At 41.0% G+C, this 15,573-nt stretch overlaps 1 long non-coding RNA gene across 4 annotated transcripts in view; it reads left to right on the top strand.

The window, feature by feature from the left end:
* The window catches only part of LOC137861987 (uncharacterized), a 47,716-nt gene that overhangs the window by 25,327 nt on the left and 6,816 nt on the right, over positions 1–15,573 (top strand). The window contains exon 5 of one of the 4 annotated variants that reach the window (XR_011099998.1): positions 5,042–5,193. The exons of the other annotated variants lie outside the window; for them this stretch is intronic. This is a non-coding gene — a long non-coding RNA (uncharacterized lncRNA). Of the gene's footprint in view, positions 1–5,041; positions 5,194–15,573 lie in introns of those variants that run through there. 4 annotated transcript variants of the gene reach the window in all.

Here is a 15,573-nt window from a genome sequence, read left to right as displayed (position 1 = left end):
TCCAAAATCTATATAGAAGCTGTAGCTTAAAGGGAGTAAAAAACACTGTAAGGAGTACTTCCTTAATGTATGGGAACACAACTTATGTGTGAAGCACTTACTGTATTTAGCGTGGTTTTCTTCCACTTGAACAAATAGTGCCAATTGCTCTTGGACATCTGAGGTTTGTTCTATTTAATTTCTATTACTTCCCTTCTACCTGACTCTACTGCAGGTCAAGTATCTTGCAATTAAAAGAAGTATTTAGCGAAACACGAACCTGATCGGGAACATAACTCCTCAAAGAGTAAGACTTCATTCTATGGGAGAAAGTTGCCAATCGCATAGGCTGTAGCTTTTATCCGCTGCAAAGTCAGTCAAGCCATAAAACAGAAAGCCAGTGAGTTGGCATTGCCTCAGAAGTCTCAGCTTCCATCCCTAAAATCTCTTGGGGTGCCTTTTTCCTGGTGATTCAAGCCCTGAGATATAAACTTGCAATAAGAGCAGTGGTACATATTTTGAAATCATGCTCATAAAATCATTGCTTAGATTCAAGGCTTCAGGGGAGTAAGATTTCTGTCCTGAACATTTGACAAGAGATACTTAGTGCATCTTTCCAGGCTTCGATATTTCATCTTTAATAAATATATATTATATATATATATATCAAAATGTACCTCCTAATTTTCACCCATTCAGACAGTCTTATCAGTTGACTTCTGTAGGTTATCGGGGACATGTTCAGACAGAAGGCCATTTTGGAATGAAATCTAGATGTAAAGCATGCTGCTAGTGGCTGAGCTTTGTCATTCTGATAAATATAGTTTACAGGAACTATCTACACCCCCTAGTGTGATTCCTTTTACTCTGTTTTTCTTAAATTCTTGTGAAATGAAAATGTCAAGTTGATCACTGATCCAAAACTGACTCAAGTCAGCAGAAAGAGACAGTATTTACTGCTTGACTTCTGGGATGTGCATTAGGCCCAGCTGTTTTTGAAGGGTGATGTAAGAAGTGTTCAGTACTATGTTTTGTGTTAATAAGTCTGCTCAATCTGAGCAATCTCACAGAGTAGCCAAAGATTTTTTTTTTTGAGTGACTGGTGAAATAGTATGTCACATGGATGACTTGACAACTTTACCCCTTCTCAAGTCTGGCACAATAAATTATAGGTATATTTTATTCACTCTGGGAATAAATGGACGTTTTTGGCTGAGTGTGTAATTTTACTAAACTGAAAGGAAAAACTTTTTTTTTCTGTGTTTTTCAAGGAACAAGGTGGGAGCCACAGTTCAAATAAGCTTTGAAAGATGTGGATTTCCATTGTTTGTACCAGAGTCAGTAGACTAAGGCAAGCAGACTACAAACATACTGCCCTGTGCATATGATTTTGCCTATTATGCAGAATCATACAGAGAAAAATTGAGGTTGAAAAGAGCATCTGGAGAACAGAGAATCATAGATCATTTAGTTAACTAGAGCAGGTTTTCCAGGATGGTGTTTAATCAGGTTTTTAATATCTCCCCAGGTGGACACTCCACAGCTTTTTCAGGCAACAAGCTCTAGAGATTGAGCCACCCTCACAGTAAAACAAGTTTTTCTTCTGTTTAAGTGTAACTTTCTGTATTTCAGTTTGCCTTCATTTAATCTTGTTGACAGATCTTGAGAAAGCTCTTAAAAGTTCTGATATGTCAGAGACTAGCTTGAAGGATCCTAATTTTTGGAAAAAAAGATGTTTATTGCTACTTGTAAACTTCTCCATGTTTGCTGGGATTCCTGATTCCACTTGTTCTTGGAGGCTATAAATTTTCAGCTATAAATTTCCTTTGCTTTACCATAACTTTCTTTCCTTGTGTGGTAAAGGCCATTAGGGCAACAGAACTTGTTATACACTTTTTTTCCATGTATGAACAGCAGACATTGAAGTCCTTGAGGCTGCAAATGATATGGTAGAATGTAAGAAAATCATATGCACCGGGCAGTGCTGTTTCAGGCCGCCTGCCTTAGTCCAGTCCACAGTATGAAAAGGATGTGAAGGTATTTGAAGGCATCCAGCAGAGAGCAACAAAGCTGGTAAGAGTGCTCGAGGCCATGTTGTGTGAGGAGAGGCTGAGGGCACTTGGGTTGTCCAGCTGGGAGAGAAGGAGGCTGAGAGGTGACCTCGCTGCTCTCTGCTATGTCCTGAGGTGGGGAAGTGCAGAGGGATGTGCTGGTCTCTGCTCCCTCATCACCACTGGCAGGATTCCTGGGAAGGGCACAAAGCTGTGCCAGGGCAGGTTCAGACTGGGCAGTAGGAAATATTTCTTTACTGTGAGAGGGTGGTCAAACACTGGAACGGGCTTCCTAGGGTGGTTGATGCCCCATGCCTGCCAGTGTTCAAGAGACATTTGGACAGTGCCCCCAAAAATGTGTTAACTTCTGGTTAGCCCTGAAAAAGTGAGTCAGTTGGACTCAATGATCTTCACAGGTTCCTTCCAACTAAACTATTTTAGTTTGTAATACTTACTTTGAGAAGATTTTTAGCAGTGCATATATAAATTCGAAGACAGAGCATACCAGGGAATTTAAATCTCTTATTTAAAAAAAAAAAAAAAAAGAATAAAATTTTTAAGTATGTTGAAAATCCTCATCTAAGTCTTGAAAACATTTGGAACATGGTTCATTGCTCTCTTGGAATGGAGTAAAAATAATAGTTGCTGCTTAGATGTCATCAGAGTGATTCTGCAGAGTGCTAGATATGCCCAGAAAAGTGAGAATAGGTTCAGTTTTCAGTCTAGGAATCAACTCATATTTAGTAATGTAAAAGTGTATTTTGATTGGGAAAAAAAAAAAAAGCCACATGGCCTTCTTGACTTTACATCCTTGAAAATCTTAATTACAAATTTCCTCTATTTGAATTATTAAAAATACTTATCAGTTAATTTTGAGCCACATTTGTGTTTTTCCAAAATTATGTTACTTTTTTTTTTTTTTTTTTTTGAGGGGGGGGAGGAGTAGGGGAGTGGGGAAGGGAATGCAGTGACTTTTTTTGGTAGCTCAACTGATATTTTCCCATCTGTGCTTTGCTTATGCATTCCCTTTGTGGGAAAACTGAAGTCACAATCCAAATGCCTGGCAACAGAAGCAATGGGCTTGATATTTATATTAGAACTGTAACACAAGGACATCTGTTGCCTCTACCCTTTAGAAGATATTACTTTCAAAGACTAATATTTGGCTTCTTTGGCTGTGGGCTGCTACAGTTAGATGTGATTGGTGGGAGCCTGGGAAAAGGCTCTGTTGATAACCAAGAAAGCAATGTCTTTATACCCCAGCATGGCCTCTGCCTTACAGATGCCCTGGTGTGGGTGGGCAGACTGGTCTCTGGCCCTGGGACCAAAAAACAGGCTGCGCCCAAACACATCCCTCTGTTTCTGCCCTGCAACAGGTTGCAGATTGATTTTTTTTTTCTTTTGAAGTTTCTTTGTAGTATTTCTGGTTAGTTGAGGGCATTTTTCAACAAGTAGACTGAGAGACGAGAAGCAGCATGGGGCAGGTGGAAAGTACACTTCGCTCTGTTTTCAACACCAGTTATTTTCTGTTGTTTTCAAATGCCATCCAAGACAACATTAAGGATTATAATGCCAGAATTTTTCTGGCAGGGTTTAGCTCATACAGCCTCTATTCCTTTCCACATAACTACAGCACTGTACATTTCTCACTTCTGCATTACTCCCTGCCTAGAAATGGGAAGCTGTCAATCCTGAACAAGGCTTATGTTAATGCACAAAATGTGGGTGAGGGGAGGGAATTATTTCAGTGCACTGAGGGGTGGGAAAGTTAACCTGTTCCTGTATTGTAAGGCTGGCATGCAACGCTGTGCAGCATTTTTCTTTGCTACTGCTGTATATATTGTTGCCTAACAAGTTAAGGCATTTTGCAGTGGTTATGATTCAGAGATAACCTGTAATGTCTGAGCATTTGGGGAACTTCATCATGGATCTAAGACACTTAAGTCACTGAACAAACTAAGATAGAGGTCCAGGCTGTGCTGTCACTTGCATGTGCTGCCTTTCACCTCTGCCCCTCTGCATATCTATGCCAGCTGGTAGTAACTGCCTGAGCTGGAGATGTGCTACAGCCTGTCACCTTGCAGTCTTTCACCCAGTTCAGAGGTTAATAATTCCTAACAGGCTGTCTTAGAAATTAGAGCAGACAAGGCAATGAAGCACTGGGTGGGTGAAACAGTCCCTTCCCAGCTCAAAAACATGGGGAAAAAAGAGGCAGTGCTGATGAAGAAAGGTGCTGTGATCACCTGTGGGCATTGAGTGACAGCTCTAGCCACTGCTCTCTTGTCAAGGGGAGACATGAGTTTGTATCCTCTTGAGCGCACAGCAGAACGGCTCCCACATTTCTCAGTAAGCTCTCTAATATCTGACTAGAGAGGGGAGAGGGCATTAGGCATCAGTCGATTTGTTTTCCTTTCTTTGGTGAATAATGCTCCACGTCCTTTTTATTGCATTGCTTTAGGTTAAAATCACCATTATGGAAACATAATATTTTATTTCAGTGCAAACAAAACCCACTTGTCTTTTTTTTCTTAAAGAAAGACAAAAAATCATTCTAATTAGTGCAAAAAATTGTTTTTCTTAGGTTAACAACCAGAGAATCATTGGTTTGTATATCCTCATTTCATATCATCACTACAGTTGGTGCCAGGCTGTTTTAGTTCAATTTCATTAGCACAAAGTGTAATCTTTAGTCATTTGAGTCTTGAATTTGATTGCTGATTTTAAGCCTCTTCTGTACTTGGCAAAAGCCTGAGGAAAGACTGTGAGAGAAACCTGCAATGAATTTAATTATCTGTTTGCAAACAACTACATAAATCTCTGCCTGTAACAGGTAAAGCTTGTGATAGTAAATGAATGAAGTAAATAAAATGGTTAGTGGAAACCGTAATTGGCTAGTTTGGCAGCTGAGCGGTTTAATGAAACAGTGAATTTGGTACAAAGACTTGGACTAAAACTGTCATAGAAAATCATACCTTGATGTCCTCAGTGAAATTCATTTTGTCTCTTTGTAGGAATGCATATCTGATGAACAAAGGAAATTGAATTGGTAAGGTTTGCTTGGGTTTCTCCAAGATACCTGGAGATATACAGACATACGCATATGACACCTGACTTTTCTCTCAACAACAATTCCAAAGCAAAAATAGCATATCTAGATCAGACAAGGTGTTACCAGAAAACAAATTCAGAACTGGTATACCTCCGTGTACCTCCCTCAACCTGCTGGTCATGCAGGTCAGTGTTTCAGTTGTAGTGGCAAGCGCAACAGTGCTCAGTATAATTTAGGGTGGCATGACAAGCTTGCCAATGAGACTTGGTAAGTCGTTCATTGTCATGGTTGGAAAAGAAAAGAGGGGTTTGATGTCAGAGTGCAGCAAAACCCAATGGTTAAAGATCATTCGATTGTTTCATGTTTCAAAGTGGAGCAAGCTTATATGTATTGTGCTTCAGTATGATTTACTTATTGAAGAACTTCATTAAGGTAATTGTCATGGTCCCCAGACTCGGAGCTTCAAATGCTTGCCCTCAGGAGCAAATTAGCTACTGCATATACAGCTAGGCTCTGCATATCTTCCTCTCAAAGACTAGGCATTGGCTGTGGCTGGAAATGGGATGCTGTAAAGAGAAACATTAGCTGCAAGTAGTGTATTATTCCTTCCCTCTAGTTCTGCAGTGGTATGTCTGCTCAGAGACCATGCATCAGGCTGAGAGACAAGGGCTGGGAAGTAGTTTTCTTCCAGCAAACCCAGGCAGTGAGCTTTTGGACTTTCTGCAGTGTCGTGTGGATCCTGCATTAGGATCAGGCAGATGTACTAGACCTATTCAGCTCACGAACTTTGATGGCCCCATGTCCTGCCTTTGTCTCTGACCTCCACAAGTCAGTCTTAGAGACTGAAGATTTTGTTCCTCTCTTCCCCTCCTTACAGGGAAAAATGCTATGAAAGGCTTACTGATGTTTGTTCATCTAAATATCACTTTTGTGCAGGTGTCTGTTAGGGGATGTAGAGGACAGATAAGTTAGAAATTTCAGTTCAAGGCAACTTTACTACTGGAAAAGAATATTTTGGCATTTTTATTCTGCTCTTGCTTGGTTTATGATGAATGTATCTGCTTTGTGGGATAAATTGTATCTTGCTTTTGATATACAAAATCAGTTCTGTCTTCATCTCCAAAGCTGCTGCACATGCCTATGCTGAAGGATTTATTTATATATATATTTTTTACATTTTCTGCAAGTAGCAGACTTTGTCAGTAGTCTAGAGGCAAAACTAAAGATGATGCAGCTTTGTTTTTAAAAAAGTGTGATAAATTTGAGAGTTTCTCATTACTCTTGTCTCCTTCCCTTAGAGCAATCAGAAACAGATGTTTGAAGAAATAGGCTGATGACTGATGGTTGAAAGGAAACCAGGCAAATCTAAGGCGATTTCCTCCGAGCAGCAGATTTCAAGTTGTTAGAATATTTAAGTTTGACCTGCACACCTTTCTCCCTCTTTCCTTCAGCAGCTGGTGTAGTTATTTTAGTGAATCACTTGCTCATTTTATACAGTAAAATTGTGATTTGTTTGGTAGAACATGTTGTTTAGGAGGAATATGACCTCTCTGAACTTGATGATGGTAGCTTAGGACCAGTCTGCTGCTGTGAGGCATGAAATGCATCCTAGTCTGTTAAGATCAAATGAATTGGGTACTTGCTTGCAGGGGATATGTCTGCAGTCAAAATTATTTATACTGATTAATTGCTTTTTTAGAACCCTTTGCTTGAATTACTAACCTTCAAATAAGCCACTTCTTGGGAAATCATTGACACAGCCACTTGTGTCAAAACTCAGCCACTTGATATTTATTGAACTTGATGAGCAAACATTTAAATGATAATTGAGACACTAATTAAATGCTGTGCCTGGGCTTCTGGTTCAGAATTGCAAGGGAAGACTAAATTAGTTAATGACGATTTAGAGAATTACAACTCCAGATCTTTATCAGACTTGTAGGAAAAGAGGGTTTGGTTCAGAATTTTGAAGTCTAGCTGCTGCTGCTAATTGCTCTGGTTGTCCTGATCCATCCTCTGGCTTTACCAGGACATAACTAGGGTCTCAGTCACCAGAGTTTTAGTCAGTGTCAGGACATTATGCGTACACCCATGAGCAAAAAGGAAATGGCACCTTGGTTTTTGGTCTGCATTTTCTTATCATTCTCACCATGCTGTCTTGACCCTATTAAACTGCATACGCATTTGTAAGTTCACTTAGATTTGAAAAACATGATCCTGACTGCAATCACATTGTTTAATTTTGTTTCAAATTCTCTTCCATTTCCTTCATTTCCACTCCTAATAAATCAGTTGCTTCTTCCTACATATTCCAGCCTGTCTGTCTTTATCACTGTTCATGTACATCCATGAATTTCCGTTCTTTTTCCCTACAGACCTACTTAAGGCATCTGCTAAGGTAGTCAGGGCATTAGACCTTATCAAACTGTCTCAAGCTCTTTAGTAAGACACATATAACTCTATTTTCAAGTGACAGTAAATGACTTCCTCCCAACTTAGTCATGTATCATTGCAACTCTGCCCAGGAACCAGAGGAGTGAGAATCATGCTTGGCACTTCCAAGGAGATCTCAGAGGCAGGCAAAAATTTTATCATTGCCAGTGATTTGTGCCCTGTGCAAAACGGATTTGTTCAACGGGGCCTGAGCAATGCTTATGTGCTTGGTGTAGTGCCAACTTTGGCTCTTCCTTTCTCATCCCTTGAGCAACAATAGCATGCAGCAGACCAATTTCCTTCACTGGGGGGAGTCAGGAAATGCTCCGGGAACAGATGCTAGGGAAGCAGATGGGGTAAGAGTTGATTTGGAGCAGTGTCAACTCCATAACCTTTCAGCATGAGCCTGAGATTGCAACTTTCATGAGTATTCTGTAGTGGAAGGCAAGTCCAGGCACCCACAAAAGTACATGTTTATTGCTGTGTTTGGGCAGTGGTAACTGGGAGCTAGGGTTCTTCAAAGTACTATGTTGGCCCTGAAAAGGTACTGGATGATGGAAGGGAGCTTCTTCTGTTTTAATGTTATGCTGTAGCAGCAGTTAGTGCAGTAAGTACCTCAGGGCCTATAAGGAGTTCAGTCTGACAGGACTCATCAGCCAGGCAGGCGTATGAGCTCTATCCCACACAAGCTCTTTTGAGGACTGAACAAATGTCACTTCTGTGGTAAGGGACATGAACTTCTACGCTACTTTGAAAAAACAGAATGTGTTGGGTAGGCCTGAGGTCAGTCAGAAAGCCGATGGCAGAGCCGGCAGTGGAGTGGAGGTGGATGGCCTCCGTCTTGGTGTGGAACCTCACTGTACAGGCCTCCGTGTCCAATGGGGCAAAAGCAGTTGGATTTTTTGTTCCTCATTACACGGTTTAGAGGAATCAGGAAACAGTCAAAGCAAGTAAGTCTTCAGTATTGAATTTAAATTTACTCATTCAACTGAGTAAAATCACACTGAAATTTAGTCAATTGAAAATGTGTTTTTAAAACATTTAATAAGGTTAAAGGAAGTTTATTTTTTTCAAAGCATGTATTACACATTTCCTGCATAGATTCTTCAGGATGTTGTGCAAAGTCTTAATTATGGCAAACTACAGGGTTAAGGCTGAAAAAGTGCCTTTTAGATTGCATAATTATTCTTTTAGTGATTTATTCATAAATACATACATTATATATATTATATAGATATTTATAAAATAAAAGATTGGGAAGACTGAGAGGTCCCTTGTATTTTATTTAAACATGTACTGCAGACCAAGGCCAAAATAATTTATATTTTTTAAACCTGAGCTTTACCTTGAAATATGTTATAGCTAATGGAATTTCCTGTTTTGAACTTGATGGATTTGTAACATGGAATATGACTCAGAAGCTGTTTTCTATTCAAGATTTATTTAAGGGAGAGCCAATGCTAACATATTAACGCATGTCTGAAGATGCTTGGTTCCGTTATAAGAAACCCTGAGAACAATGCCACGGGTGTGATGGGACTGGAAATAAAATGAAGCATAATTGTACATCTAGTGCACTTGCTGACAGATCCCAGAGATTTTCCTAATTGAGTGAGTGTCACTTAAGCAGCAGCAGGCGAATAAAAATAGTTGACATTGTACATCAGATCTTGGTTTGCTGTATTACTTTTCAGTGTAAGATTTTAGCTTACCCTGATCTTGGAACTGTATGAATGGTAGTGAAAGGAAGCTGATAGCTGTTCCTCTCACATAAGTTTTCTAATGCTGTCTTTATATCACTCCATTCATCAAAAAGCAACCAAAGCTAATGTACAGAAGAATTAAATCAGATATTTGGCTGAAATGTTTTTCTCTATAAAGATATAAATCAAAGACTTGTTATAGGGTGCTGTGTGTTGGAATAAAAAAGCTGTCAAGCTATTGCTTGTGCTGGTGTAGTCTACATCAAACTTCAGTGTTGCTTCCTTTTTAATGGTGCTAAGTGGAAGACCAAGGCAAAATATGCCAGCTTGTGTTACCAGCTGTCAAGCTGAACTGGAACGGGGTGATTTAGGTAGTTCACCACAGGAAGCTGTCCTGTCAGGTGGGCCACAGGGTGAGAATGCTATATTCTCTTGTGGGGGACAGAGACTGGAGTCCTCCCAGGTGACAAGGCCAGAGCAGAGCACTCACTGAGAGCCTGGCAGTCTGCTGCAGTGATCAAGGTCCCTAACATGACACTTGTCACCAGCCTACTCAAAAACAGCCTCCAAGGTGGGAAAACCGTTTGGAGAAGCACCAGGGAGAAGTGTTACAATACTAGAATATCTGGAATGATCATGTGTCATGCATTGTTGATTTACAGCTTAATATAAAAATCTTAATCTATTGCACAAGGGAAGGCTGGTATCAGCTGACGGAGCTGAACTGTGTTGTTGTCAGAAGCCCATTCTTTTCTAAAAAGGCTGCAGAGTGGTAGGGATGGGTGGAAAAGAACCATCCAAACCTGTGAGTATGTTTACTTGTATCAGGAGTGCTAAGAGATGAAGGTGGTAGGTTAGAGGCAACCTTTACAGATGAAATGGTGGTCATCAGAACAGGATAGGGAAGCAAAGCAAAAAAAGGTCTTGAATGCTTTTGAGTGAAGTCCCTGCCACACCTGAGACTACTTCCCCTTGCTTGTGTTCTTTTCAATAAGTAGCTAAAATTAAAGCACTTTATAATTCCTTTTGATTTCAAAGAAGTGAATCGGTTTCTGCAGGGTTGTTGGGAATTTACTCTTCCCTGATTGCTTCACTTCCTTCTCAAAGATGCTGGGTGAGCAGTTTAACGCGTGAGTAGGCTGGATCAGCTATAAGTGTCCCCTGCTCTGCTATGGTCCTTGTCTCACTGAATCTACCAGCATCTTGATTTGTAGTGTACTTTCCTTGTGTTAAACTTGGCTCTTCTCTTAAAAGAATAACAGTTTGCTGAGCCACTTGGCTAAATAGCACTTTGCAGTTAGGGAAGCTAATACCCATGGTTGTAGAGTGGACAGACATATGTTGAAGTGGCACCTATAGTACAGCATTATTCTGTACCTTGCTGGTACCTCTGGGGCCTGCACTGTGCAGCTGACTCAGCCCTCAGGCATTTAGTAGCGGGAGCAATTGCTGCAGAGGGTTTAACAGGGAAACGTACTAGCTGAAGTCCTAGGCTGAATTGAGATATTGTGGGGGTAGATGCCTATTATGGTTCAGTTCTTTAAAAGCATTTTAAAAACCATTCTGCCACCTACAAGGTATTGCGTTGTGCTTCTTCAATTTAAGACTGCTGACTGCCAGGCAGCAGTGAAGGTCACTTTGTGCCTTTCTCTTTAAAGCAAATTGCTGCTGTTTCTATTAACAAGGGAGCAACAGTGCTGGCTAACTCCTGGCATGTTAACCCGCCTCTCATGGGGACTGGGTCTCCAATGGATTCCCCCAGGACATGTCTGCAAGTTGGAGAGCTGTATATCATGTAGATGTCAAGTACAATCGGAGATTCCTTGTCAGGACGTGTTAGGGCAGCTGTCTCCTATTTGTGTGACAGTGCACATCTTTGCCAATAAACTACTTTTGCTCTCGGTTGTGCTGCGTCTGCTGTCTGCAGGGCCACTGGGAAAGCTGCCAGGGAGAGAGAAGTGCTTGCGTGAAGGTGGCTGGGCGGCACCTCTCGTGATGTGCACTGTGCACCGAGTATTGATTGGCTCTGTAGCTGGATCCCAGGGGATGAGCAAGAACACCACGTACCAGAACATGACATTTTAATCAGTGACAGGTTTAAAGGCTGGGAGCAGCTGGGGTAATGTCTACTTAGGAAAAAAACAATAGCACCAGACAAAACAACAAAAATATATTGGGTGGTTATTGCTTAGGAGCTGTGTGTAATTTGACACAGGATACAAATAAGGAGCCTAGGGCAGGACTGAGAGTGCTTTGAAGTAAATCTGTAGTAAGCGTGAACCATGGATAGATACAAGGTAGGCACTGAGTATTTTCTCATTCACCATTGCTAAACAGAGGAGCCCGCCTGGTACAGCAGCATTCCCATGTGGAGCATCCCTCCTGCCAGCAGTAAAGTCACTCTGCTCACAGGGTAGAAAAGAGTATGTGCTGCAGGAGATGGGACTGGCAAGGAGCAAGAGAGATTTAGAAGGAGGAAGTGGCTGGAGTTTCCTCTGAGTTTCCAGTGATGAGGAGTTGTGAGAGAGAGAGCATTTATGGGGTGAAGAAAGAGCAAGGGTTGAATAAACAGCTACCTGAGAAACACCAGACAAGGTTATCCTCCTTCCTGTCCTGTAAAAAGCCACAGAAATTAGCTTTCCTGTGGTAAAATCATGGTGTCCCAGTGCAGCTCCATTAACCTTGAAAGTTGTTGTGGTAGGTTACTTTCTACCTGCAAAGTAGAAAGCACCACTTACAGGCATGAATGATGCTGAGGCTGATCCAGACGCAGAGTTGAAAGGATATTCATCTCCTGTTTGTGGGAATTTAACTGAGAAGCAGCTACGTTAAAACAGAAAATTGCAAAAGCTATTCCCAAAGTGCTGTCTGCTTTCTAATTGCTGGCCAACTCCTTTTGTGAAAAGAAGAGAAAGAATCAGTTTGCACAAATGTGAGTGCTTGAAGAGTTCTCTTCTGGGGAAAATGGTCTTTCTTCTATTGCTTTCAGATGCTTAAAATGAGAAAAGCAACACATCAGAGTTGAGAGGAAAATCAGTCAATGTCACCTTGGTATTTGCTGATCAAAGGCATGCTTCCCTTTTCCCTGTGCCCTGAGAAGGCAGCAAGTATTTCTCGAGCAAGCAGCACTGGTCTGGAAAGACCCCTTTACTCCCTGTGTTGCCACACAGACCAGGACCTGGTCCTGGGCAGCCTGCCCTAGGTGGCTCTGCTTGAATGAAGGGTTGGACCAGATGACCCCAAAGATCACTTTCAGCCTCAGCCATGCTGTGATTTTGTGACTGCCTGCTTTTCAAGAGCTGGGGAGTTAGCTTTGCTCTGTAGCAAGAAGGCAGCTTAGGCAGTTACCCTCTGCCCACAAAAGGAAGTAAGAAGATGTGTCTCTGATTATTCCCTGGGTAGTGACGTGACTGACGTGCATTTTCTTGTCGAGAACCACAGTGGGCTGCAGCTATTAAGCAGCAGTCATTTACAAAACTCATGGCCAACTTCACCATTCAGTTTCTTTCCTTAATTTTAAAGTCTATGATTTTGTTCTGACTACTATACTTTAAATGCAGAAAATAATAGAAGCTAAGAGAACAGCTCTTTGTTCTTTATGTTCATTTACCATTTTACTGTTTCCATTTTAACACTCAAAATGTGCTGGCTGCTGAAGGGCTTCTGCATCATGTTGGAGTGCCTGTATTCCTCTCATGTTTCTAATGAGGCACAAAGTATAGAGAACATAAATGACAGAAAAAGGCTACTTTTTTTTTTTTTTTAATGACCAAAATCATATATATTTTAAAGCTGTTGCCTAAGGTTATAGCACAACAAAGCAGGCAAAGTCTCTTTCATCTGCAGTTTACTTGGAAACTAGGACCAAATTACCTCTTCTCCCTGGCTGACAGAAAACAACAGACCCTTTCCAGTACAAAAGCATAGACCCAGCCACACACTGTCCTGCACTGCAGAGTCCATGTGAGTTATTTTTCAAGAATCCAGCAATACCTTGGAAGGAGTAAAACACGTAAGGGCATGACCATCAGAGAGCCAATGAGACAAAAGAAAATGAAGAAATAAAATTGAAATGAGGCAATACTGCAAAGCTATCAGATATATGTGTTAGAATAGTCAATATGAGGGAATCAAATCAGGACATATGTAGCATTTTTCCCCACCTCGCTAGACAAATGATTGCACTGGTGTTATGATCAGAAATCATGAACAGCATCGGTTCTTATAAGTTCATAAAAAACAAAAAAAAAGGAAAGAAAAAGAAAAGGTGGGATGTATATTAAGATTTTTTGTCACAACTCTAGGGTGATTTTCTGATATGAGAATTATTTTTTCCCACCTGTGAATTGTACTTTTGTGAGGTATCGTGCTTAGGAGAAGATAGTCAAGATGTTAATGGAACCTCAAGGTTTCTCACCCCAAGCTGGCTCACCAAGGCTGTATATCTGACAAAAGTGATTTTTGACAAGGAGAGGTTGTTATATATGGAGTGGTAATTCGTGTCGAGAAGATGGTTGATATTAATAAAGAAGGGGGAGATGTGGGAGTGTGGCCGTGGGGGTCGGCAAGCCCCTTGTATGATGGTATCATCAGATTCTTAACAATGAGGCCATCAGGAATGTAAAGGGAACAAAGAAGGGTGATTCAGGAGACTCCATGCAGTCTCAGGTTGCTTGTTCTCCAGCCGTTAAGGCATGGAAGTTTCTGGGTGTTTGCCATTGCTGTTATTTGCAAAGTTGTTTGACCAATGAAAAGTTGTTTTGAAAAAAACTGCTGTGGGGGAGAAGGGTATAAGAGGGGAGCCTGTCCTCAAGATAAAAAAAAAAAAAAAAAAGGTAACACGATGTGATGAAGTTACATCATCAATAAAGAAGTAAAAAGAAGGATTGAAAAGGAACAGGCTAGCAGAATGAAGACTAGGACGAGAACAGGCACATTGATTGTCTTATGAAGATACATGTAGGTTCGGCCAAACTCAGCAAACTGCACAGAGAAGCTCGTACTGAAAGTCACTGGAAATGGGCGCACTGGAGCTGGGAAGAAGCTCAAGCTGAGAGAAGCGGACCCGCACACACAACTGCCCCTCGCTGGTAAGCAGTTGTGCATTATGGGGAGTCATACGTCCTTAGAAACAAAGACTGTCCTTGCAACCTTACAGCTTATTCTCCTTATTAACAAATAGTTTATGATCCTGAAATATGGGACCAAATTGAGGTCAAGGTGTGGGACTCTGCAACTAAAAACGACAAGGTTGCAGCAGGATTGCTCAGCACCTGGTGAACAATCTCTGAAGCCTTAAAGAGCCCTGTGGGGTCACACTCACAAACGTGTGATTTGCCAGACAGTGAGGGAGCTGTGGGCTCGTTTACTGATCCGACTGCTATGCCATCGGTCCCTCTGCTGCTACAGCCATCGAAGGCTTTTGCTGTTATGCCCCCTGTTGAAAAAGAGATGGGTTTGTTTTCTTCGACCTGGGAAGAACAGGATACATAAGGCCCGAAGGCCAAGTTGCTTGACAACTTAAAGCAAGGCATTTTTCAAAAGGAATGGAAAATGGAGACTGTTAAGTCATGGAACTTAAAGGATTGTGTTACCTTTCCTGATTGTATAGGCATACTTGGGTTTAGTATGTAAAAGACATGTTCTGTGTATTTAGAATGTTTGATGTTCGTGTGTGCGTGTTGGTGGAGCGTAGACTCCCCGCACACCCAGCGCTGTCTACTTGCCTTTTATACCTTTTATAAATATTTCTTTTATAAGTATTAATAAATTCAGATTGAGTTGAGACTTCATTTATAACAGGTGTAGAAGAAAAATAAAAAGAACAAAGTTCAATTCCTGGTGATTTGAACAGACTAGTGAAACTGCACCTGTTGTCAGGAAAATGCTGGTTTTCAGATACAAATCTACAAGGAACAAAGAACACTGACATGAAAATGCCAGCTAGAGTCAGTATCCAAATGATGTTGTTCGGTGTAAATAGTCTTTGCTTGAGTCATGGCAAAGCATGGAAAAGGGGTTTTTTAGCAAGCTTGCAGTTACCGCTTGTATTACATCAGCATCGAGAGCCAAGTCAGGTCCAGGACCCAATTTTACCAACTGCAGGTTACTCAAGTAGTGTACATCACGTATTTTGTGTGTATATATGTTTGTGGCAAGACCCTCTCTGAGAACCATAAAGTCAGTTTAGAGACATGAATGGTTGGAAAGAAAATCACAAGAAATGGCTCATTTTCTATGTGGGGAGCTGAGATGGAGAAACACTTATTAAAAACTCAAGAGAAAACATGATAAATATTAGGAAATGTGTCTCATCCATTGCCTCCTTGTCAACTGTTTTAATGGAAGATGTTGAAAC

This window comes from Anas acuta, chromosome 1 (assembly GCF_963932015.1).
Source record: "Anas acuta chromosome 1, bAnaAcu1.1, whole genome shotgun sequence".
Taxonomy (NCBI): domain Eukaryota; kingdom Metazoa; phylum Chordata; class Aves; order Anseriformes; family Anatidae; genus Anas; species Anas acuta.
The sequence above is the reverse complement of the archived record's forward strand: the minus strand, read 5'-3'. Positions and strand labels throughout refer to the sequence as shown.